Here is a 25,329-nt window from a genome sequence, read left to right on the forward strand (position 1 = left end):
TCCGCCAACGGCCGTAGCCGTGTTGAAACACCGGATCCCGTGAGATCTCCGAAGTTAAGCAACATTGGGCGTGGTGGAAAAGTGGATGGGTTGCCACGCGCTGTTGGTGGGGGTAAGGGAATGGAGGAGCGGAAAGGAACCGGCCACCCTACCGCACGTAAACTCCGGCTCAGGACACCTCTGTGGAGGTTCGGACCTGCCTTCGGGCAGAACAAACCTTACCTTACCTTAATCCTCCAGGATTCCCATCTCACAAACTTCGTTTGAAAGTAGGAGCACCTGTAATGTTGTTACGTAACCTCAAACCACCTAAGTTGTGCAATGGCACTAGATTACGTGTGACGGGGTTAAAAAATAATAGAAGCTACTGTTATTACAAGAGAATTTCATTTAACAGCGAACTCGGAACACGCGTGAAAGTTTTCAATTCCGGCCGAAGCCGGGACGGGAAAACACATCATTTACGTTCATGTCTTACATTTCGTACAAAAGTCGATGAACGCGTAAGGTTGGTTCAGTGGACTTCAAAAGAAAATGGGAAATAATATGATATAATGGGACATAACTCAACTATGACGCGAGCGAAGTCGCGGGGAAAGCGCTAGTAAATGTATATATTGTAATTATTTCTGTTGTAAATATTTGTTAATATATGTACCTATAGTTTCATAATCAAGAGTGTGACCCCTTGCATGGGCCGAGTCAGCCCATTATGTTCCGAGCCTTCCTAAATTGATATAATAATGTTATTGGCTTTACGTCCCACTAACTACTTTTACGGATTTGGGATTTGCCGAGGTCCGGGAATTTAGTCCCCACGATTTCTTTCATCTGCTATTAAATCTACTGACAAGGTGCTTATGTATTTGAGCACGTTAAAATACCACCGAATTGAGCCAAGTTCGAACCAGCCAAGTTGGTGTCAGAAGGCCAGCGCCTCAACCGTCTGAGCCACTCAGCTCGGTGAGGATGGAATCAATGACGGGTTGTTTCAGAAGTATGACGAAAAGCTATCAGGGTTTTATGGCGGAGACAGCACCCAGAAGACAGACAGGCCCTTTACCACAGGAGTGGAAGAAAGCGCTGCTCGACGGGCTCAGGAAAAACTGGCAGGATGTCAAAGAGGGAAGACGAACGACACAGACACTGAAAATGAGATTGGTTAGTTTTCATAATGTTCATTAATAAACAGAAAAAGAACTTGATTAATAAACACATATTTCGAAAGAATGTCTTATGAACAGAGATATCAAAAGTTATCACAAATAAACAGAAAATATAGAACGTGCTTCACAAATACATTTTCTGAATGAATGTCCTATTATTGTAGGAATATTGTTTGTAACGTTAATACGGAACTTGATAACCTTAGGAACTATTCGGAAAGTTGTGCAGCTGGTGAACGCTACCTGTTGGCGTGACTATTTACTAAAGCTTCATCAAGTTGGTGGCGCACCTGGTGGCCGCTATTCATAATTGCGACAATGTGGCAGATGATCTGATACATACAAAATACTAATGACCCATGTAGTCTGGAGTAAGATGGAGTCGACAGCAGGCGGATATTCATGTTCCTGGCGAAAGACGCTGTTCAGAGGATTGGATTATGTTCCTGGCTAAATATATCAGTTGTTTTCAGGCTAGAAAAACACTTTTTATCGGCGCTAGGCTTCAAAATGTTTTATTCCATTTTGATTTAACTTTGGGCAATTATGTTTTCTTATGCCCTTGTAACAGTTTGATTTCATTATGTATAATCAGCTTAACTAAGTAAGTGCTGATTCCGGAACCTTAAACTTAATGATCTAATATTGTTATTGGCATGCTTTAAATAAAGAGTTTGTGTATAGAAGTTTCCTGTATCGATTTTATAAGCAGATAAAATAGCTACAGTTCGATCTCCTAATTATAAAATTGGGAATCCTTAATAACCGTTCGGACCAAATTTTTCTTTTGTTAACATAATTTCTAATCTGATTCTTGCATAAAATTTATTCAAGATCTATCCAAGTTTCTTATATGCGAGGATGGGCCTAATAATATATCGTCACATTCTTTTCTACTGATGTAAACGAAGCCTCAAAATTATTATTTCGCCACACATTATTACAAAACCTTCGTAAATTTGACTACTCCAATTTATAATTGTTATATTTTCTACGGAACAGCTTATATTTGGCAAGAATTTCGTTATTAAGAGTCCCTATAGTGTCGTGAACTTAACATGAATCAAAATACGTAGATATTAAACAATTTTATGTGATTATTTATTAAATATAGAAAACTTGGCGCATAAAAAATATTAAATGAACACGTTTTATAAAAAAAATATAATTTTATAACACAACATGTTAAAATAAACCCTTAAATTATGAATGTAGGTTATTTACATCACAAAGAAACCAAAACTACCAAGAAAATAAATTAAATAAGTATAAATATAAAAAAGGGCATGACGAAACATTATACTTATAAGTTCACACCATCACTAACCGTTCGTGAATATGACGACACCCACCCAATTATTACAAGAATGAGCAAAGATATCAACAATCGCACATGCCACAGTCAATAACTGCTCGAAAAAATCAGCTACACCAAATAGCGGCACGCACGCACGCGTGGAAGGCATTAAACTATACCGTTCTGCTACCTACTGTCGTAAAATTTACGAAGGGTTAGTGTTCTAGTGTTAAGACTAGGTTACAGTACGTTATATTATGCCTTGTCTATTGTTCAGGTTTGTTGCCTTATAATGGCATTTATTTTGATAATGAATACTTTTTTGCCCTTTCTCTTGTTTATAAAAAATAATGAAAGACAACTGATGTGCTGATCATTACCACATGACTATAACATATATTCTTCACGCTTGTCACTTCGTGGTTGTGTCCTAAATAGTGATTGATTTGATGCTAGTTTATCTATTTATTAATTGTCACCTCAATACGTTAATCGTAAAAGTTGAGATTTAATTATTTCCTGATCTGACCTTGCATTGTTGGATGCGCTTGAGAACGGTTGGCTGTTGAGAGAGCTCTTGCATTATTGTAGTGATAAAGTAGTTAAAATTATTGAAATAGCTTAATGTTTTGTATTTGTGATTCATTTAGTGCTATTTATATAGTGGTGTTTAGTGCTTGTTGGTAGTGATATTTATTTAAATTTTATAACAAGTAATTCAGTCGGTCTTCAGTAATTTACGTTTTCTAGGTTAAGTAGGCTAGCTAGGTGTACCTTGTTTCGAATTTAGGTTTAGTAAATACTTTAGGTAATAATATTAATTTTTAGGTAATAATATTAACTTTTAAAATATTTGTTAATATCTGTAGGTTCGTTGGTATAATACTTACAAGGGCAGCTTATCATAAGGAATAGTACCGTAACTTCCGCCGAAATTCCTCCGGTATTTCGTATAGATATCCGTCCGAACTATCGCGAAGGTAATAATTTACTACATTTAAAAAGACGATACGCCTGTCTTCCATTTAAAAAGTAGTTAAAGAGATTACTCGGTAGTAGTTAACAGTCGTTGTATTGTTATTGATTATTGTCGCTCCTCATATTCAAATATTGCATTGTTGACTACAGTCGTGAACAAAGGGAGTAGTGTAGTCAAGTAAATATAAATATGAATAAGCTGACCTTGTATTCCAGTCATTTGTAATTCTGAGTAGGTTAAAGTATCCGTAATTTATACTTCACTCCCTCGATCTTTCAGTATTTATGAGCGGTTAGCTAATAATAATAAACTTCATATATCCCAGCAGGCCTAATTGCAGTTAGAGTCCCTGGAGTAGTAGGAGTAGTTTTGATATAAATATTTGAGCAATTATTGTAGACAACCTCGTATTTTTCAGTAGGCCTAATTAAGGACACTTTTACTCTCAGTCACGTGGAGTAGGGAAAATAATAGTAATCCACCAGCTGTAATAATCACGTAACCACATTTCAGTAGAATTGTAGTGAAGATAAGGTATAATATATTAGATAATATCTTGCCAGTTATATTCGTGTTTTTCTTCGTGTACGGCAATCCTTTCGATACTTAACAATTTAACCAAACGTAGTGTAGTGTAGTGTAGATATATTGTAGTATAGGTACAGTACATTTAGATAGTGCCGTATCTTGCCTGCTATATTCGTGTGTTATCTTTCGTGTGTATCTATTAGACCGTAATACTAATAATAATTTGTCTAAGCATTTAGCTTTGTTGGTAATCTTTGAGTACAGTAGTTCTTGCAAAGTTCATATCTGTTTGTGCTTAGTAGTGACATACGGTACCGGTATCGAAATTAGGATACGTCTGAAAGTAGTTTAAAAATTACTGTAGTGTATTGTACAGTAGTATACGAGTAATATCCTATTAGAATTTAGTGTGCTTATTTTATTATTGTAAAATATTTGTGCAGTACTGGTGTAGTAGAAGTATCCGTAGAAACTTTTATTAAAAATTCTGTTGTTGTAATTAGGATAGGCTTAATTGCAGTTTGGAATTGTGTAGTTCTTGTGTATTACTTTCGATATTAAGTAATTAACAGCAGTTTTTATCCTGTTACAGGTTGTAGGATAAAAAATAGAGTAGTATTGTAGTGTAGTCGTAGATTAATTACCCTATTGTTGTGGGATCTTTGAATACTATCCCAGACAATATATCCCTCCGTTCATTTATTTTTTTTAATTATTTTATTTTTAATTTCATTTTTCCCCGTAAAGAATGGCTAAGGAGCGCGAGTATACGAACTGTGGGTGTGGCGAGGCATTGAGGGGTATGAGGTTGGAGTTGTAAAGTTTGAGGGAGATAATTAGGATTCTCACTGAAGACAGGAAGGAATATAGGACTCCCTCAAACAATGTACAGGTTACAGTAGGTGTACAAGAAGGAGGGGAAGGAGAGGGGGAGTTGTAGAAGACAGGTGGTCTAATGTTCTAAGGGGAAGGAGATTGAAGGCTAAGGGCTCTATTCAGGATCAGAATTCAGGACAGGTGTCTGTGCGAAATCGGTACGAGTCACTCCAGGTAGAACAACAGATGGAAGATGACGGACAGGGAACTGTTGGTGAGATGTGTGGAAGTAGGAGGAAGGGAAAAGATAGGAAAGGGAAATGTAGAGTAGAGGATATGAAAGGACAGGTGGAACAGGGTCATGGGAAGGAGAAAAGGGAGGAGGAAGTAGCTTCTGCAGCTATCAGGAAAGATAGGGCTGACCAGGAGGGGTGTGGATCAAATGAGGTGGGTAGGGTTGAGGCTCTGGTCATGGGGGATTCCATCGTTAGACACGTGGGGAAAGTGTGTGGAGGAAAGGGAAAAAGGGTAGAATGTTATCCAGGAATTAGGTTGAGGCAGATGTTGAAGAAAGTAGAAGAGAGGGAGGAGGGGAAGGAGAAAGTGGTAGTGTTTCATGTTTGCACCAACAACGTAAGGCAAGCTGATATAAGTACCATAGTTGGAGATGTGTGGGATCTGGTAAATACAGCACGGGTGAAGTTTAAGAAAGCGGAGATTGTTATTAGTGGAATACTGTGTAGGAGGGATACTGACTGGAGGGTGATTGGGGATTTAAATGAGACTATAGAGTGGGTATGTGGGAAACTGGGAGTGAAATTTCTAGATCCTAGTGGGTGGGTAGGAGATAGGGATCTGCTCTCAGATGGCCTTCATTTAAACCGCAGTGGTACGTATAAGTTAGGAAATTTGTTTGGAGGGTAATAGGGAGGTACATTCAGGTAAACAGGGTGGCCTAGGGAGCGGTGGTAAGGGAACACGGAACTGGAAATCAAGTAGGGATTACATAAAATTGTTAGTGTTGAGCTGTAGAAGTATTGTAAAGAAAGGAATAGAATTAAGAAATTTAATAGATATATATTTACCAGATATTGTAATAGGAGTTGAATCATGGCTGAGAAATTATATAATGGATGGAGAAATTTTCTCACGGCACTGGAGAGTGTATTGTAGAGATGGGATAGGAATTGTGGGAGGGGGAGTGTTCATTCTGGTGAAAGAAGAATTTGTAAGCTACGAAAAATATAAAGATGAGACACATGAAATTCTAGGTTTAAGGCTCATTTCTAAAGATAATAGGCAACTTGATATATTTGGAGTGTACAGATCGGGAAATGGTAGCACTGACGCGGATTTGGAATTATTTGATAGGATAGTCAGCTGTGTGGGAAATGACATGGAAAGAAATGTGGTTGTAGCGGGAGATCTGAATTTGCCAGATGTCAATTGGGAAGGAAATGCGAACGACAGGAAGCATGACCAACAAATGGCAAATAAATTAATATGGGAAGGACAGCTGATTCAGAATGTGATGGAACCAACCAGAGAGAAAAATATCTTGGATGTGGTGCTGATAAAACCAGATGAGCTCTATAGAGAAACTGAAGTAATAGATGGTATTAGTGAACATGAAGCTGTTTTGTGGTAGTTAAAAATAAATGTGATAGAAAGGAAGGTCTTAAAAGTAGGACTATTAGGCAGTACCATATGGCTGATAAAGCAGGTATGAGGAAGTTTCTAAAAAGTAACTATGATCGGTGGCAACCGGTAAATAATAATGTAAACAGACTCTGGGATGGGTTTAAAGAAATAGTTGAGGAATGCGAAAACAGGTTTGTACCTTTTAGGGTGGTAAGGAATGGTAAAGACCCGCCTTATTATAATAGAGAAATAACGAGGCTAAGAAGGAGGTGCAGACTGGAAAGAAATAGAGTTAGAAATGGCTGTGGAAGTAAGGAGAAATTGAATGAACCTACTAGAAAATTGAATTTAGCAAAGAAGGCAGCTAAGGATAACATGATGGCAAGCATATTTGGCAGTCATGCAAATTTTAGTGAAAAATGGGAGGGTATGAATAGGTACTTTAAGGCAGAAACAGGTTCCAAGAAGGACATTCCAGGAATAATTAATGAACAAGGGGAGGGTGTATGTGAGGATCTTCAAAAGGCAGAAGTATTCAGTCAGCAGTATGTAAAGATTGTTGGTTACAAGGATAATATCGAGATAGAGGAGGAGACTAAGGCCAAAGAAGTAATAAAATTTACATATGATAACAATGATATTTACAATAAGGTACGAACGTTGAAAACTAGAAGAGCAGCTTGAATTGATCAGATTTCTGGGGATCTACTAAAGACAACGGGTTGGTATATAGTACCATATCTGAAGTACTTATTTGATTATTGTTTGGTCGGAGGAGCTATACCAGATGAATGGAGAGTTGCTATAATAGCCCCTGTGTATAAAGGAAAGGGTGATAGACATAAAGCTGAAAATTACAGGCCAGTCAGTTTGACATGCATTGTATGTAAGCTTTGGGAAGGCATTCTTTCTGATTATATTAGACATGTTTGTGAAATTAATAACTGGTTCGATAGAAGGCAGTTCGGTTTTAGGAAAGGTTATTCCACTGAAGCTCAGCTTGTAGGATTCCAGCAAGATATAGCAGATATCTTGGGTTCAGGATGTCAAATGGACTGTATCGCGATTGACCTGTCTAAAGCATTTGATAGGGTAGATCATGGCAGACTACTGGAAAAAGTGAGTGCAATTGGACTAGACAAAAGAGTGACTGAATGGGTTGCTATATTTCTAGAAAATAGATCTCAGAGAATTAGAGTAGGTGAAGCTTTATCTGACCCTGTAATAATTAAGAGGGGAATTCCTCAAGGCAGTATTATCGGACCTTTATGTTTTCTTATATATATAAATGATATGAGTAAAGGAGTGGAATCGGAGGTAAGGCTTTTTGTGGATGATGTTATTCTGTATAGAGTAATAAATAAGTTACAAGATTGTGAGCAACTGCAAAGTGTCGTCGATAATGTTGTGAAATGGACAGCAGGCAATGGTATGTTGATAAACGGGGTTAAAAGTCAGGTTGTAAGTTTCACAAATAGGAAAAGTCCACTCCGTTTTAATTACTGCGTTGATGGGGTGAAAGTTCCTTTTGGGGATCATTGTAAGTATCTAGGTGTTAATATAAGGAATGATCTTCATTGGGGTAAGCAGCTCGATTTGTTCTGGGTGATTTCCGACAAAAGAGTAGCGTTACAAAAATGCTGCAAAGTTTGAGTTGAGAAGAATTGAGAGAAAGAAGAGGAGCTGCTCGACTAAGTGGTATGTTCCGAGCTGTCAGCGGAGAGATGGCGTGGAATGACATTAGTAGACGAATAAGTCTGAGTGGCGTTTATAAAAGTAGGAAAGATGACAATATGAAGATAAAATTGGAATTCAAGAGGACAAACTAGGGCAAATATTCATTTATAGGAAGGGGAGTTAGGGATTGGAATAACTTACCAAGGGAGACGTTCAATAAATTTCGAATTTCTTTGAAATCATTTAGGATTAGGCTAGAAAAGCAACAGGTAGGGAATCTGCCACCTGGGCGACTGCCCTAAATGCAGATCAGTATTGATTGATTGATTGATTGATTGATTGATTGATTGATTGATTGATTGATTGATTGATTGATTGATTGATTGATTGATTGATTGATTGATTGATTGATGGATTCATCAAACAGTTGTAATTTGGTGATTCCAGAATTTGAGCTCTAACCCATTTGGCGGTAATCAGTTTCCTTCAAGATATATTAAATAATTAATTATTGGTTGTAAGACTTAGTATACTTAAGTTAAATAATCGAGGTACCACATTTAAACGTTATTACCTCAAATTAATAGCAAATTTTACCATGAAAATATTCTCATTTAGCTTCATAAATGTTATCTGTTATTTATATAAATAAAATTGTAGGGGTCCGTTGTCCGAAATTTCGTTTGTTTTGCCTATTTTTCAGATATTTATCCGTCTTATGTCAACTCAATACCGAATCGGTGTTTTTTATTTTTCGTGTCTATTTGTCCGTTTGTCTGTTTGCTGTCTGTTTGTACCACCATCACGGTGAAACGCCTGGATAGATCTTAAACAAACGTCATATTTGGTATATACACATCCCGGGGAAGGTTTTGATATGCGTGTCATTTTAAAATCTTTGAATAGACTGGGTATTTATAGGAAAACCCAAACAGTTTTCCCCCATTTTCTGTTATACTACTGTCTTTCTGTAAACGTCGTGGTCTGTATGTGAAATATCTCTTCATTATAAAAACTTATAGTATGTTCATAATTGACCTTGCTCTTCAAATGACGGAGAAAATTACTAATTTCTGCGGGTATCATGCTCTGCATTGAGTGACCGACAGACCGACAACGAACCTACAGGTTACCATGGCAACTTCTCTGACTGCTTGCCAGCAAGGAAGTAGCGTATTGCCATTTTCGTCATCATTCCTGTAAATTCGTGGTTGTCCCTTGGGTAGAAAGCAAGAGAGACGTCAATCGGCCATTCTGCGGGATATTGGTAGAATATCGTTGGAGGTTATAACCGTCATCGAATAGCTGAAGTACTAACACCATTAGTCATCTTCTCATGTGTTTACCTAAGAATGCCAGCGCCTAAATTTCCCATCTGTTACCGCTTTCTTATATCTTTAACTCATATCAGCATAATTTATTGAGCAGCATCTGATTTTCCAATACATTCACTTGGTGTTTACATATTATTGTCCTATCCGACTGTCCTCATTTATTGACCTATTTTCTATTAATTTCAACTTTCTTAACTGTATTATTTTCTTCCTCCATACATATGCGAATGCTAATCGCGAAGCCTGGACACTCTTTCTTTGAGGAAATATTCTAAGCTATGCAAATGTATAAATTTTGGCGGCGGAAAATATCGGAATAGGGATGAGATTTTAACGACGGTGCAGACCTTCGTTTCGGGATAATTGGTGGCTAAGCGGTAAGTCATCTCACAAAACAGAAAGCACAATCTTTTGCATTCTGGAGAGATCTACAACTTTGGTCGTATTACTATCCCTTATACGTTAAATAGAGATGTATTTCTCGATTTCAAGTTAATTTTGTACTTCTTACACGATTATGTTTTTGCTTCGCACACTTATAGGAAACATAATATAGTGACGACATTCAGCTCGCATGTTGACATGACCAGTTGCCATATGATAGCCAAATTTTGTGATTCTAGCTGTCACATGAGTGATAAAACTGTACAAAATGTTACTCAATTCAATGACTCTAACTCAATCTAACCCATAAATATAGGAGGTACGAGAAGATGTCGTAGGGCCAACCATGTAAACACTAAATGAGACGTCTGATGGTGAGGTCCGTTTGTAGATATGTCGTATAGTTTCAAAGCAGCGACTCTCGAAATAAAGGTCTGCACTTCTGGACGTGTCCATGCTTATCTATATAAATAAAGTTGTAGGCGGTCCGCTGTCTGTAATTTCATTTGTTTTGCCAAATTTTCAGATATTTCTCGGTTTTAGGTCAACTCAATACCGATCCGGTGATTTATATTTTTCGTGTCCGTTTATCTGTCTGTTCCATCATCACGGCGAAACGGCTGGATGGATCTCGACCAAGCCTCATATTTAGTGTATACACATCCGGAGGAATGTTTTGATATGCATATCATTTTTAAAATCTTTGAATAGACTGGGTGTTTATAGGAAAAAACGAACGGTTTTCCCCCATTTTCTCTTACACTACTGTCTTTCCGTAGACGCTGTGGACAATACATTATCATGCCTACAATAGGATTAGATGAAAGTTGCTGATGAATCAGAGAATTTAGCTTGATTGTGGAGCAAAGTGCGTTGTTGCAGTGCGAATGAACGTAGCGCAGCGCTGCATTTAAATTCTAACGAATAAGACGAGACTTACGTCAAGCAACAAGGAGTAACAATGGTTCAAAATATTGCAGATAGCTCTAAAACAAAAGAGACCACAACAAAAAAATAATTATTGAGAAAATAAAATAAAATAGATGCATTAGTAAAAAGAAACAGTGCTGAAACCTTCAGCTCCAAACGTGAATGCGTAGCGACTACAAGCCGCAAGTATCTGCGCGAATGTGACTACAAAAGTATGTGAGATTTTATCGTTAAATTTTGAAAAAAATAAGGCCCATTAGCAAAATTGCTTGAACAGGTGTAAACTATTTTTAATGAAGGGAAAATCCTCAACATTTGAACATTTTTCTAGGAAAATGAAGATGAAATGGAACTGGGTGAGGAGTTGGAAGGAATCGGCTGTTTGCCTGCAAGTAAAATAGGAAACTGCAGTAAAGTATTTTCAGGACAGCCGATAGCTCTCTAATATCTCAAAACATTCCTATACGCTTTATTTGAACTTTTGTGAGGCAACCTGGACGAGGTACTTGTCTCTTTCCCAGTTTATCCTTGACCCAAAGTCTCACGATCCAGGACACTGCTCTTGAAGCGGTAGATGTGGGATCCTTCGCTGAGTCCGAGGAATAAACCAACCATGTGGGGTAAACTGATTAAGAAAGAAAGAATTTGTCACCGAGTGAAAAAAAAAATCGCTGTTTTTATGCATCTGCTCCTACTCGAAGGCCTATGGTCTCTGCAACCACTATTATAATATAATATAATATAATATAATATAATATAATATAATATAATATAATATAATATAATATAATATAATATAATATCCGACTCGTTGGCTGCATGGTCAGCATACTGGTTTTCGGTTCAGAGGGTCCCGGGCTCGATTCCCGGCCGGGTCGGGATTTTAACCTTCATTGGTTAATTCCAGTGACTCGGGGCTGGGTGTTTGTGCTCTCCCCAACATCCCTGCAACTCACACACTACACCTAACACTATCCTCTACCACAATATAATGCAGTAGTCTACATATGGCAGATGCCGCCCACCTTCATCGGAGGGTCTGCCTTACAAGGGTTGCACCAGGCTAGAAATAGCCACACTAAATTATTCTTATAATATAACATAATATAATATGCTATAATTGTCGGGTGAGTTGGCTGTATGGTTAGGGGCGCGCAGCTGTGAGCTTGCATCCGGAAGATAGTGGGTTCGAACCCCACTGTTGGCAGCCCTAAAGATGGCTGTACCTTAATGAATGCCACGGAAGATTCCTTCCTTCTCGTAGGCCTCTCCTATCGCAGCGAAGCCATAAGACTTATCTGAGTTTATGTGCGGCGTAAAGCAAATAATATATATACTCTAATTGAGCAATCAAAGGCATTTATGATGACAGTTGGGGTACGGAGAGCGAAATGAGTTCTTTGTTCAAGGAGTTACAGGAAATAGACAAAGCAGTTTGTTATTCCTACTTTTAATGGATAAACTACTGGAAAGTAAAAAGTGACAGGGAGAGATTCAGTAAGCAGTTTGGCAGACTCTGCTGAAGCCCGGGATCTAGAAACTTGGCGTTGGTTGCTCTAACACTGAGATATGGTGGCCTAGTAGTAATTTGAAAATAGGTGCAGTGAGTATCCAGAAACCTTAGAGAATTTTTGAATCTGAAGTTGGTGATACAAATCTGGAACAGGGAGATCATTTCAGCTATTTAGGATGTGAATTCTCCCAGGATGGTAGCACAGTAAGTGTGATTGGTGCAGCGAAGCTAATGCAATGAATATCCAGAAACCTAAGAGAATGTAATCTGAAGTTGGTGATACAAATCTGGAACAGGTAGATCACTTCAGCTATTTAGGATGTGTATTCTCCCAGGATTGTAGCACAGTAAGTGTGATTGGTACAGCAAAGCTAACGCAGTGAGTATCCAGAAACCTAAGATAATGTAAACTGAAGTTGGTGATACAAATCTGGAACAGGTAGATCACTTCAGCTATTTAGGATGTGTATTCTCCCAGGATTGTAGCACAGTAAGTGTGATTGGTACATCAAAGCTAACGCAGTGAGTATCCAGAAACCTAAGAGAATGCAAACTGAAGTTGGTGATACAAATCTGGAACAGATAGATCACTTCAGCTATTTAGGATGTGTATTCTCCAGGATGGTAGCACAGTGAGTGTGAAGCTCGCAGTGTGTGTTTTATTTATTTTACAATTTGCTTTACGACACAGATAAGTCTTATGACGACGGGACAGCAGTGGGAAGGAAGCGCCCCAGCGTTTGCCTGGTATCAAAATGGGAAACCACGGAAAACCAGCTTCAGGGCTGCCGACAGTGGTGTTGACAGGTGTGTGACTGTAACCGCGCAGCCACCGTGTTCTGTAAGAAAGAAGTCTATCTGTGTACCAGTCTGTTTGCTGTTAGAAATAGCTGCTACAAACACGTGGGAACAATGGCAGGAAGGTACTAAGACTGAGTTAGGAATGAACACGATAAATGAAGCGGTACACGTGAACCGGCTTCTGTGGAGTGGTCATGTGAAGCGAGCGGAGGAAGGTAGGTTGTCTAGGAGAATAATGAAGTAGTTGTGGAAGGTAAGTGACGTAGAGGGAAACACAGAAGACGATGGTCAGAATCAGTTTTAAAGATAAGAATATGGAAATAAACGAGGTCTCAGGGATAGTTGAATATAGATTATTCTTGAGGCGTTTAGTAACTTCACAGGTCTTGCAGACGGAACGCTGAAAGGCATAAGAGTGTATAGTATAGATGTTCTTCCTCGAGATAGTCATAGTGTTCATTTGCTCTGACGGCTGGACGTTACACTCGCGTCAAGAGGTCGAGGGACTCGCATCAAGTATTTCCGCCGCGCAGCTGGTGTTATAATTATTATGACCATATTTCCAGCTTTACTACACATTTGCGGAAAACTCACAGATATTTGCATCATCTAACAATTTATTTTCGCAGAAGATAAATTAAAATTTATTTTACTAGCATCAACAATTCAAAGCTGGATTCTAGTTTTCCTGTGATGTGTGAAAGAAAGTTCCGCTCTATGCATACGTCTTCTCACTCAACCCACTGTCACCCTCATCCAATAGCTTCCATTGTTGTTCTATTGTTATCTGCGTGACTTTCAATTTTAACCCTAGGAATATCAACCCTATTTTTAATGTCATTGTATACCAACGGGAGTGCGCTTTGTGACGAGCACTTAAAGTCAAGTTCCTGTGAATCTCTGATGTTTATTATTGGAGATATTTACCAACTTATTTCACATTCCTTACAATCAACTAAAGAAATATATTTCAACTTGGTAACATTATCAGCTGTCAACCCCATAAATAAACAGCTGACTGAGCTATTGTTAAAGTGCAAATATTTTCAATGTTCTACATTCAGTCTGATGAATCATTTCTACGCGTCTGGCGGATAACAGTTTCGAAACTGGGTTTATCTGTGTATCTCTCTCATGATGGTAATCCAGCTCGCTTTTTTAATATATATATATATTCTCAGTTCCTTCTTCGTTTTCACTAACAGTAATATCAATGTCGTCATCTTCAGACGAGTTAGCTATCTCGGAGAGTATTCCAGCATCCATCCATCAGGTGCAATGCTCTTGGAGTACACACAGAACTATCCAGTTAGTAATGTCTAGTAGCAGTCAAGAAAGAAACTATTTCAGTTTTACTGTGAGTGGCCAACAACGCTATAAATCCTGCCAATACTAATTAAGTGGAGGGGTTACTTCTTGCTCACTCATGTTTGAATGACTGCGCCGCCTTCAGACGGTAAAAATTAGCAAACCAAATACACCATTCGGAGTTGGTAACAATGAATATATTTTACAGCCTTTTAATATCAAATGTCAAAAGAAACAGAGCAATAAATAGCAGGTGGTGGGCACAATGTACCCCTCGTTAGTATTCCTGGGGTTAACTATAAGAAGGAACCACGAATCCAAATCTCACCGTTGCCAATGCGAAGTAAATAATATACAGTAAGATAAAATAAACCCAGAAGAACAGAAAAAGTACAATTTCAACAATAGTATTGAATATTTTTGTTATTGGCTTTACGTACCACTAACTACTCTACTTGTACAGTTTTCGAAGACGCCGAGGTGCCGGAAGTTAGTCCGGCAAGAGCACATTTACCTGCTCGTAAATCTACCAGCTTGGGGATGACGTATTTGAACACCTTCAAATACCACCTGACTGAGCTAGGATCGCACCTGCCAAATTACGGTCAGAAAAACTCCAGGTAAAATGTATATCAGTACTCGGAGAACCATATAACGAAGTCAAGAGTGTGAATTTAAATCGGTAGTTGGGATCCAAAACAGAGAGATGTTAATCCGTCTAAAGACATCCCTCATGGTCTTGTGATTTACACTATAAAAGGCCTTCTGATGACCAACTCCTGTGCTCCCTCTACCATCCAACGCATATTATTAATGATATCTATCCTAAAACGAGCTCGAGGTTTAGACAATTAAGGTTCTAATCTTCGTTGCATGATCTTTAGCAACACCTTACTAGCATGTGATATTAGGACAAGTGTACTGTAGTTTGTGCAGTCCAACAGATCGCCTTTTTTGGTATAGGAACGTAGATGATGGATCGTTTCCAGCCAGTGGGTATTGTTCCATTTTTCCAATCTGCTGACATAATACTCTTAAAGCTTTGACCGAACCCTCTAGTGTAGCTTTATTTTGATATTAGAGTATGTCCTTAGTAACTACATTTTGTATGTGTCTTGACACAGCTGATGTACTAAACTGTCTTAAACTACCTATGATACCCATAAAACACCTTTTAAGGGGGAACATACGTAAAAATGAGTAAAAATAGCCAATTTTTATTTGCTCATAATATACCTTAACATGTCAGGATTTTAATAAAAAATATTACAGGTCAATGCCATCTGTAAATATGAGAAAAATGAGTATCTGTAACTGCTTGTATACTGCCACGCCCAACTCTGTAGGACGAGTTTTTTCATTACTCTTACGGAGAATTTCCACGTGTTTGTCTTTCTTCCATGGAAACCTGTCATCAATAAAGCTGTGGAAAAGTATGGCCGCCGCATTCTTCAGGTTCCTTTGTTGACAGCGTATTTATGTATATGTGTTGCTGTGGTTTCATATCCGATTTACCAATTGCTAATTTTGTTAGTTGTATGTTATTCAAAGTAACAGTATGCCTTGAGGTGAACGTAGAGTTTTGAAGAAAGTAAAAAAAGGACAGTTCTTCTCGGTTTACGAAAAAGAATTCGAATGTATCAGGGCAAGGCACAGAACAGGATAGCAGTATCCGCAGTACTTCGTTCAAGATATCCAGTGCTGCTGAGACGAATATTGATTGAGGCATTTCGTTCGATGAATACAAGATGGAAGATAAATCCTCAAGTGGGTTTAGGTTCATAGATTTGATAATTCTCCGAGAAGTTATTCGTTCAGCTTGTGCATGTGCTAACTGTTGTGCGCGAAATTTGAAGTTATATGATGACGAAGAGAGGGTTGGTGTAGTCTGTACGTTATATTTGTATTGTGACAGCTGTCAGTTTTATATTGCTTCTAGAACGTCTGAAGTGAATAACTAGACTTATGAAGCAACCTGAGATTGTGCTATGGAATGAGATGTTCAGGTATTGGAAGGGAAGATACCAGCTTATTTTGTGGAATTATGAACATGCCACCCCCACCTGCAAGGTAGACTCATACAAAGAGAAGTAATGTGAGGATAATCTGACATCATCAGTGCAGGAAGCTGTGAACCTAAACAGTGATTTGGAAACAACTGAATCACATGTTCCCGTTACTGGCTTGTGTGTGTCTTGCACTGACACCTGGATGAAGCGTGGGCAAAAGACGTGAGTGAACGATTCGGAGATGACTGGAGCAAGGTATTATAAAATTATAATTGGTTACTTATAATAATACCAGTCAATGAACCTGAATTATGATACGATATTCTGAAGTAAGAGAAATCCCAATTTAACACAAATGAATGAAATTCCCCTTGCAAGAAACTTATTCATTTAATTTTCATTATACTGATGTGTGTATGGTATTAGATATGTTTTTAATTTTCCAGGCATGTTTTTCTGACGAACCAGTGTTTGCAATAACAGGCGAAGGCAGTGAGTACGTGAGGAGAAGCACTGATGAAGAGTTCTTGCCCCAAGCATCCCATCCAGGTTACGGTCTGGAGTGTATAGGACGTCTGTATATTGTAGAGGGTATGATGAACCAGCCTCAATACAAAACAGTACTTGAAAGAAGATTATTGACGCAAATGAGAGAGTGGATTCCCAATGGTGACTTTGTATTCATACACGATGTTGCTCCTTGCCATAAAGCGAAGTCTGTGACGAAGCTTTTAAGTGAAAACAAAGTAAAAGCACTTTCTTGGCCTGCAGTAGTCCAGATGTAAACCCCATTGAGAATCTCTGGGCCATTGTGAAATGAAAACTGAAGAAAAACAGCATTACAACAAAGATAAATATCATAGAGACACTTATTAATAAATGGCACTATGATAAGCAAATCAAAGATTCCTGCAAAAAATGTAGAAAGCATGCCATATCGCACTGAATCTGCCATATCATCAAAGCGAATACATACCAAATACTAAATATGTGATTAATTTCAATTGGAAGAAAAATATCAATGAATAAAAGTGATTTTATACAAAATTTTCTAATAATATTCACACCGCTGTAAAATCAACAATGCTAAGGTATTTCCTATAATCGATATCTCGATACAAAGAGCAATGCACAGAGATTATAAATACGACGAGACTACAAGTGAACCCTTTAACAAACAAAGATGTAGGAACGAGGTAGGATCGGCATATAATCGTAGAATGAACAAAAACTAAAAACAGAAGTTCTATATTCAAGACCAGGTCTGCGAGTGGCTGCCGGTGCTAAAACGTTGTTAAGGCTTCTTCATTCGGAATAACTTTCTGGTAATGCGTCAATGCTGTGAATAAAACCGTCACCATACACATGCCAACTGTTGAAAGTTAACGTCGTTCTTCGACTCAAAATGGGGTTGACATTTTTCTGAGAAGCCTTGGGAAACATCCCGCAGTTTAATAACAAAGAAACAGAGCAGTACACAAGAGCTAAAGAGAGAAGACTAGAAATTTTATACAAACAATAAATCATCAGGTGTGGTTATCATAATTATCTGCATGTTAATTACATTGTAATATTCCTTAATTAGTTAGCTTAGTTCAGTTCCGCTCTTTTTGGGTAGCGTTCTATCAAATGACAACCTAGCAAAACATGAGGTGAACAATCGAATCAATAAGGCAACACAATTTTTCCACCAGGTAAGACACATGCTGTGGGATGAGCAAATACCTATGAAAACAAAAATGACGTTGTACAAGTCCTATTATACACCAATTCTTACATGCAGTCTCGAAACCACAACACTGACCAATAGAGATAATTACAAACTCCAGGCAGCTGAAATGAAACTTCTACGCACTGTGATCCATAAAACCAGGAAAGACAAGGTTATAGATGATTTTCTCCTCAATAAGATTCAGATATCAAGACTGAAGTGGTTTGGCCACATGAAGAGGATGCCAGTTAACAGAACTGCAAGGAAGGAATTTGACAGAAAAGTAAGGAAGATGACCCGTGGTAAGGCCACGAAGGAAATGGATAGATTCAGTTAAGAACGATGTATTGCTGAGAGGTCATGATTGCAACAAGTTGGTGGAGGAGGAATGGTACAAGGCACATGGTACATATACCACACCCGGGAAACTGGAGATGGTTTAGGATGTTGATGATGATGATGAGTTCATATCCGCTCTCGAAAGCATTTTCTTCGTGCGGATGAAAGTATCCCGAATGATGTAGATCTCTTTTTTCACTGCTTACGTCAGCCAGAAAGGATAGGATATATAGATCAAGGTCAGGAACCACCCTTTGTAGTGGGATTGCTGCCTGGGAGACTGGTTACCTCGGATCGAGTAGGGGTATTTCAGTCGCCCTGACAAAGAATACTGCGATGTATTCGGAACGTCAGCAAACTGTATATAATGTACATAAAACGACAACACGGTTCAACCCGGAAAGTAAACCAGCTTAAACGTGTTCAGGCTATACTCTTTAATTTCTGTAATAGTGTAGGGGATATATTTCATCTTAAAATCAGAGATGAGCACTAAAATATGCCAAACTCCTTGGCTCAACATATTTATGAACTGTCTAATAAAGTTAATAAATTAATGTCAGGGTTTGCGGGTAGAAATGGGGACTGTACTGTCCCATTAAAAGTCAGTACGGAAGAGGATCGTCTTCTCAAGGTTGTTCCAAATGTAGGCCATTCACACACCAGGCTAAGAACTGTAACTTGTCAAATAGTATATCTTCTTGTCCTACTTCTGGTTTTACCTTTGCTAACCACAGCAATAGAAAATGACTAGGGTGCTCGGCTGAGTCCGCGCCACTATCTGCACCTCAAGGCCCAGCCCAGTTTAAATCGGAAATCATATCTTCTAAAGAGGGAAGAACGCCTAAGACCATCTTTGAAGGTCCAAAAGAGTGCCTCAAGATTGCCTCCGATACTTCAGATTTTGTTCCATTCCTTAAAATTGAAATAAGCAATGAACATGTTACGGCCCTCTTAGATTCCGGAAGTGTTCACTCTATTGTTTCGGAAGAATGGTATTCAAAATTAAAGCTTAGTTGTAAATTTCCTGAATAAGTTTCTCCTTCTGTAAGATGTGTTTTCGCTAACTCTTGCCCACTAGAAATTTTAAGATTTACTCAGGTGTAACTTCGTATTTCTAAATTTACATCTAATTTTATGTTATTTGTTGGTAAAAATTTGTCATGGCCTGTGATATTAGGTGTAGATTTCATGTCATATTCCGGTATCGTGCTCGATTTTCAAAGTAACTCCTGCACATTCAAATTTAGGATTAAATTCCATATACCTCATTTAAAATGTAATTCTGTATCATCATCTGTTATTTCGTCTACCGGGAGTGAGATGTCGTTAGACGTTAGCCATCTACCTGAGGAACAGGCTAATTGCATTCGTAAATTATGTCAGTCATTTTCCGACGTCTTTCGGAAAATCTTAGTGTGACTAACTTACTTGAATACAAAATCGAGTTTCCGGATTCGGTCCGTCTAAGATTTCCTCTGTACAGGCTATCTCCACCTGAAACAAAATCCCTCAAGGAAATCATTGACCAAATGCTGAGGTATGGTATCATTCGACCCTCCAAGTAGGCGTATTATTCACCCATTTTTCTGGTTCAGAAACCTCAAGGCGGCTTGATTAGAGGGCATTAAATTGTAAGATAATTCTATAATCAGCACCCCTTCCCGATTTGCATTCGTGTCTTTCTTGGTTTCGTAAGGCTATGTTCTTCACCATCTTCGATCTTAACCAAGCCTAAAACCAGATACCTCTGGTGGAAGAATCGAAATATCTGACTGCTATCGCTAGTGAATTGAACCTGCATGAATACAACCGGGTGCCTTTCTGGCTCCCTACGGACGTGACTGTTCTTATATTTTCAAACGTAAGGCCATGTTCTTCACCATATTAGATTTTAACCAAACCTATAACCAGATACCTCTGGTGGAAGAATCGAAATATCTGACTGGTTTCGCTAGTGAATGGAACTTGTATGAATACAACGGGATGCCTTTCAGGCTCCCTGGGGACGTGGCAGTTTGTAATAGGCTGCTAGTTAGCATCTTCTCCAATATTAAATTTAATTATCTGTACCATTATCTGGATGATGTTGTTTTCTCCGAGACCTTTGAAGAACACTTCGCTCGTCTAGAGAAAGCTCTAAACACTTGTGTAAAGCTGGATTGACGATCAAGTTGTCAAAGGTACCTTTTGCTAAACCATCCATGTCCTTCTTGGGCCATACTGTGTCACCTTCTGGAGTTTCGGTCGATCATTTCAGAACTGACGCAATCCGTAGATTCGAGCCTCCTAGAAATGCTAAAGGTGTTGCCACATTCATCACCATGGTGAATTCCTAATCGTTGCTAGTAGGAAGGCACCCCTAAACCTTCTCCGCAGGAAAGGTGCCCAGTTGGAATTGGGGACATCACAGCAAGCTGCGTTTGAGGATCTGAAGTCAGCTCTGTGTAACGCCCCGGTCTCGGCAATGCCAGATTTCTCCAAGAAGTTAACTTTACAGACAGACACCGCTTTATCTGCGGTGCGGCGGTTCTTCTTCAGGAATATGAAATCGGAAAGCGCCCAACTAACAATGCGCCTGGAACATTGTCACCTCAAGAGACCAAGTACTCTATATATGAGTTGAAAAGACTGGCCGTCTGATTTGCCTTCGAAAAATTCCGCCTCTACCTTGAGCACGTTAAATTTTAATTGGAGACCGACGATCAGGCACTGAGCTGGATTTTTCCTAGGCCCCGTTGTACCGGACGCATCACCTGTTGGGCGACTAGGGTTTCAGCTTTTCAGTTTGACGTGCGACACATTCGAGTGTCCGAGAACGAAGTCGCAGTGGCTTAAGCCGAATGTTTTCCGGCGATTCTAATTCTGTTGATCCGGGGGAAAGACGTTCCCCTTCTATTTTCAAACCAACTGCATAACTGCACTTTTGACTAATGCCTCTTTGTTATTTGACGATATAGCCAAATGCCAGCGTGGAGACACGGTGCATGCTCCTATTATGGAAACCCTTTCTTCTGGAGAACATGTCGTCTCTTATGTTTTGAGGAATGGAGACCTGTGTGGCCCTTCGAGGCACGATCAGAAGACAAAAATTGTCGTTCCAGCAGTGCTAGTACCTATGATTTTGAAGTATTACCATGAGATCGCATTAGGGGAAATCTATTCATCTATAAAACCAGAGAGAAGATAAGAGGAACGTTTATCTGGAAGAGCATGGATGGCGAGATTAGGGAACTGGTTAAGGCATGTAAGTCTTGTTTGATTAGCAAGCCCACGTTGTCAGCTAATTAAAGACTATTGTCCTCACACCAAGTATCTCGCCCTATGGAGCGATTGTACATGGATTACGTCACACCCTTCCCCAATTTAAAGCGAATGGGATTAAATTCATTCTTGTGTGTTGTGGGTGGTTTTACTCGGTTTTTATGGCTGTTTCCGACTGGGCTTGCCACTACTCAGTTTACTATTTCTTGTCTCAGTTCTGTTTTGTCGTCTTTTGGACCCTGTCAATATGTTGTTCCTGATAACGCTAAGCCGTTCCCCTGTAATTGATATCGTATGTTCTGTTTCGATCTCTCTATCTCGCATGTCACGACATCTGCGCACCACCCACAACCATCCCTAGCTGAGCGGGTTAATCATAATCCTCGACCTGCCCTTATTGCTTTTCACCACGAAGATCATTCCCAAAGGGACACTTCCTTACACTGGTTATCATTAGCATTTAACTCGGCCATTCATAAGTAGCACAAGTTTCTTCAATTTCTCTTATGTTTAAGTTTGTCCCAAATACTCTTTTGTCAAATTCGTAGTCGACCAATGAGATTTTACCACAGACAATAGATCCAGAGAATATCCGAGATTTATGGAGAAAAGCTAGAAATAATCTTAAGGCCTCTCACCGGAGAGTAAAAATGAGGTATGACCGTGGACAAAGACCCACCAAGTAAAAAATTGGAGATCAGGTAATGGTTAAAAACTTTCTTTCCGCGGGCAAGCTTGCCCTCAGATTTCATTAACCCTGCATTAGGCTTGATTTCCTTACTCCTGTCAACGAAATGAAAAGATTTTTGAGCTACACCTGTGTCAAGTAAAACCTGTGTAAAGGCATTTGCTTCTTCAGTATATGCCACCAAGGGATGATGTTGTTGATTTAATTATATTTCCTTCCTTAGTATCTTATTAGTTTAAGTTTTATATAATCAAGTTAGAATAAGGAGTCTTGCTGCCCCTGTTGGCTGTGAAATATTGTATGTATATAAGTAACATCATGACTTAAATTTCATTTTTTGTTTAAATCCTTTTTTTAATCTTCCCTTCAATGATCTCATTATTATTCTGCCATTAAGGACCCTGCCTCCAAACCTGTGTCGAAACTCCGTGCACTATTCCTCCAAAGTTGCCAACCGTACCTGCACCACATGTAACACTCTCTGTGAGTAAGTTACAGTTGCCCCAAAAATCAATACTACAGTGCCATATTTTCACCTGAGGCCACGTCGTGTCAATGAGCGAGAGATGCCGGCGCGGGGTATGGACCCGCCTCGTTCCGGCCGAGACTCCGTCCAAACTGACTCCTTTGGGAATATCATCCTCTGGAGTGGCTCTGATGCTGAACTCCAACCGCCCACTCTATATTTGACCCGAACAATGCTACTTGGTACTTTGTGATCATCGCCTTGGTTGCTCCTCAAAATATACGGGAGGATGATATCTCAGGGTACCTTGGGGGCCCGGGCGACCCCATCCTGACATCGTCATCGGCGGCCGCTCTTGCTGTCGACTCTGGGCGCAACACCCCGAACTTCTAGTACTTCGCAAACACTATCTAAACTACTTTACTTCAACAACTAAACATGAAAGGCCTCTCTATCAAGTGATACTCCAACTGATATATGTTTTATCAAAAATTATGTACGGCAAGATTCAAGATTTCAAAGCTGTTCATACCGTGCCAAACCTTAGGGAGTGGCGGTCTGTACCCGGGGTGCACCTTCTCCGTGCAGTCAGACTGCTTGCCTTCTATAAGGATATCTATGTAATTGAACTTGAATTAATGTTATGCAATACACTTGGATTTTCATCTATTAGATGTCTCTACCATCGGCCTAATTGTCCTCTCCGCCGGGATTAAAGATAATTTGTGTATAATTTCTCTAGCCAAATAAATTTTGTTTTGGGGTGTGTACAAGCATCCAGCCTATCTGTAAAGAGTTCTGGAACTTCCCCTCCAGATACTATAAAAGCTGAGCGCTTTAAGGCCGTATTGTCATGGTCATGGCTCCAGTTTATTGTGTGCGGCGTATACTAAAGTGGCAGAGGACGCAGTCGGCGTTCAAAGGCCCAGCAACTCAAGGTAATGGTAGAATTTTCTTAACATATGAAATGATTCAAAACTCTTTTATTTCATGTACATTACTAAACTCTGCTGTTTAAATGTAAAAAATTTCGCCAATCTAAGTAATCTGTTTTATTCCCTACTGGGAAATACATAATGTAAGGGGACAAGAGTGATTACCCTCTGTTGACTACCGTTCATCTCGGTATGGGGTGACTAAAGTTTCTTATCCTCTAAAATTATTAACAGATTTTGGTATTTAATGTTTATCATTTAGTCTCCCCGGCGCACAATACGCTTAGCCTCTGTATGTTGGGGCCATAAGCCCACTTAAGGTTTTAAGAGTTTTCTACAAGGAGCGCAGGTTTTTCGCCCTCATGGATTTTGTTTTCCCCCGATCTTTATCAAGCTTTACCTTTTTACATCATAGCCATTTATTATGGGCACTCATCGCCCCTGTTTATGTTTCCGAAAAAAAAAACAATAGAGCGGAAGTGACTGTAAATACCTGATTTGAAGATTGCCATTGTATAACCTTCTGCGCTATTAGAAAGTTATGCCTCTGAGTTTGGAGCTCAGACTCTTAGGCTATGGAAGTTAATGGAGCAAACCTTCTGTTATAAAGTAGTATAACTGTTTCAGAGCTAATAATACTCATCCATCGTATATTATCATCCTGATAATTCTCTCTAATTTTGTACCTGATTTTGGACTTTATGTCGTTGTTGTTGGAACTAACCAGTTCATTTTTATATTGTTATTGCTTTTTTTAGATCTTCTATTTACCAAATTTTAAATAAGAGAACAAGACGGAAGGAATACAATTTCAAAATTTTGGGCATTAAATTATGCTCTTGTCAATTCCTTGTCCATCCATTCAGCACAAAACCTTCTTACACCTCGGTGATGCACGATATTTCCGGAATAATAATATTAGATGGTTCATGGTGTACGTTGCTCTAGTCACGTTCTAGTTCGTGAACCAAGGGCAACAGCTGAGTGGCCTAGTAAGTGGTCCTGAGTGTCGGGATACCAGTTGCTACGAAACAGGAGTGGGTCCTCAGAGATATTCTGTATAATGGCCCTTCATTCGCTCATGCGGCTAGGACTACACAATCCACCGGTGGTTCCTAACCCGTTAGAGGAAAAATGCTCACCAGGACTATGTGTAAGTACGGTGACATCCTGCTTCATGGATTTACCAAGTTCAGTACGTTTTAAGAAAGCCTCGGACCTATGGGAGTAATGGTGACCCACTCTCACTTGACAGGCGAGGTTCTCCTTGGAAACAACTTTGTAAAAAAATGGAATTCGATGGAGAGCTACGGAAAAAAGAAAGTAGAACAGGCTGAGTCAGAAAACAGGATGCATCTGGATGTTCTAGGTGTAAGTGAAATTAAGGGTAAGAAGAAATAACGAGGAAGAGACAGGAGATTATAAGGTATACTTGATTTGTGTTAAAAAGGTGAAAGTCAGAGTATCGGGTAGGACAGTTTATCAGGAATACTATTGTACGCAGCGTAGTTTCTGTTAGGCACGTAAATGAGCGAACGTTGTG

The sequence above is a fragment of the Anabrus simplex genome, chromosome X (genome assembly GCF_040414725.1).
Source record: "Anabrus simplex isolate iqAnaSimp1 chromosome X, ASM4041472v1, whole genome shotgun sequence".
Taxonomy (NCBI): Eukaryota; Metazoa; Arthropoda; class Insecta; order Orthoptera; family Tettigoniidae; genus Anabrus; species Anabrus simplex.